The sequence below is a fragment of the Colobus angolensis genome, unplaced genomic scaffold, assembly GCF_000951035.1.
Source record: "Colobus angolensis palliatus isolate OR3802 unplaced genomic scaffold, Cang.pa_1.0 Scaffold655, whole genome shotgun sequence".
NCBI classification, from domain to species: Eukaryota; Metazoa; Chordata; class Mammalia; order Primates; family Cercopithecidae; genus Colobus; species Colobus angolensis.
In genome coordinates, this window is record NW_012120210.1 from 58075 (window position 1) to 60446 (window position 2372).

Here is a 2372-nt window from a genome sequence, read left to right on the forward strand (position 1 = left end):
GTTTCTGCAGAATAAATCAACTTTTCATCTGAGTCAAATGTTGATGATCAGGCTTCCTCCATGCTCTTATGAGTCTTTTACATGCACAAAGTGGATGTACTGGGACAATCATGACAACAAGACAGCTATTTCCAACGTAAATCAACAAGCCTGTTCAACCTGGGGACAGCCGCTGTTCAGATACATTTCAAGGGCCGAGCTCTGCCAGCACAGGGAGGAGACCTGCACTATGCTGGCCTAGGAAATTGGCAGCTCTTAGAGTGGTCCTGATAGCTTCATTCTACCAGCGGGGGACAAGTCCATTTACAGGGAAACCCAGGGGGTGTAAATGAGTGTTAATGCCTCCTGGGTTTTAGTGACAGAAGGCACCGTGATTTTATTGACTAAGGTCTCTTCCTCCAGATGGATGGACTCAGAAAATGAGCCTGCAAAGTGACGTAAAAGATTGACTCACAGAAGCGTCTCTGATTCCTGGGGAAACCAGGACAACCGGTTTGTGTAGCTGTTCATTGAAAAGGCAGTTAACCCACAGGAGCTGACAAGGAAGCCAGTTCCGGCACATGAACTGGTCAATTGACTGTCCTTTAAGACAGAGCTCTGGGGCTCAGTGTCATTTTGATCATGTTGGCATTACCAAGTTTTAACAATAGCGTCATCATCATCATCATCATCTGCTGTCCATTCAGCCTTTCCTTATTTATTTATTGTTTATTTTGAGGCAGAGTCTCACCCTGTCACCCAGGCTGGAGTGCAATGATACAATCTCGGCTCACTGCAACCTCCGCCTCCTGGGTTCAAGTGATTCTCCTGTCTCACCCTCCTGAGTAGCTGGCATTACAAGCACGTGTCACGTCCAGCTAATTTTTTATATCTTTAGTAGAGACGGGGTTTCCCCATGTTGGCCAGGCTGGTCTCAAACTCCTGACCTCATGACCCACCCGCCTCAGCCTCCCAAAGTACTGGGATTACAGGCGCAAGCCACTGCCCCCAGCCTTTCCTTGTCTTTTTTAAAATTTATTTTTGTAGAGATACAGTCTTTTGTTATATTGCCCAGGCTGGTTTCAAACTCCTGGACCCAAACCATCCTCCTGCGTTAGCCTCTCAAGTAGCTGGGATTATAGGTGCAAGCCACCATGCCCAGCTTCCTTATCTTTTTTTTTTTTTTTATCTCACACGTGACAAAGATTCTTTGTTTGGCCAAACTTTAGTCAGGCTTCTGAATCTTCTGCAAAGCCCATCTGTGCACTTCCTTATTAAATCCAGTTTTAGCAAAGAACCCTGCTAAGTCAGTTTAGCAAGAACCCCCCACCGTTGATATCTGATCATCTTCCATATCTAATCAGGTTCCTCATCCTCCACCATCCTCTAGGTAATATTTGGTCACCCTGACCTGCCTTCAGCAAGAATCCTGTTACGTGGGCTTAGCCAGAATCTCCCTTACCCCGGTGTTTCCTCTTAATTGTTTCCATTCACTGCTCCCCTCCCTGCTTCTTGGATGTAAGTTCCCACTTGCCCACGCCGTAAAGGCAACGTATGGCTGGCTGTGGCGGTTCACTGGGAGGCTGAGGCAGGAGGATCATTTCAGCCCAGGTGTTTAAGACCAGCCTGAGCAACATAGTGAGACCCACCCCCAACAAAAAAAATTTAAAAAGTAAGTGGCTTGAACCTGTGGTCCCAGCTACTCCAGGGGCTGAGGTGGGAGGATCGCTTGAGCCCAGGGGTTCGGGGTTGTAGTGAGCTGTGATCATGTACTGCACTCCAGCCGAGGCAACAGGGCAAGACTTTGTTTCAAAAAAAAAAACAATGCCGGGTGCGGTGGCTCACGCCTGTCATCCCAGCACTTTGGGAGGCAGAGGTGGGTGGATCACTTGAGATCAGGAGTTCGAGACCAGCCAGGCCAACATGGTGAAACCCCCCTCTCTACTAAAAATACAAAACTTAGCTGGGCGTGGTGGCAGATGCCTGTAGTCCCAGCTACTCAGGAGGCTGAGGCAGGAGAATCACTTGAAACTGGGAGGTGGAGATTGCAGGGAACCAAGATTGTGCCAGTGCACTCCAGCCTGGGCAACAGAGTGAGACTCTGTCACACACACACAAAAAAGATAAAGATAATTTTTTCTGGGGAGAAAAGGAAGAGGCAACATGCGGTTGCCTTTTTTGAAGAGGTAGAACTGGACTACGTTGGTGGTCAGGGAGGCAACAAACACGCATATTAAATTTGTTTTATTTCTGGACGAGGTGCAGTGGCTCATGCCTGTAATCCCAGCATTTTGGGAGGCTGAGGCAGGCAGATCACCTGAGGTCAGGAGTTCGAGACCAGCTTGGCCAATATTGTGAAACCCCGTCTCTACTAAAAATACAAACATGAGCTG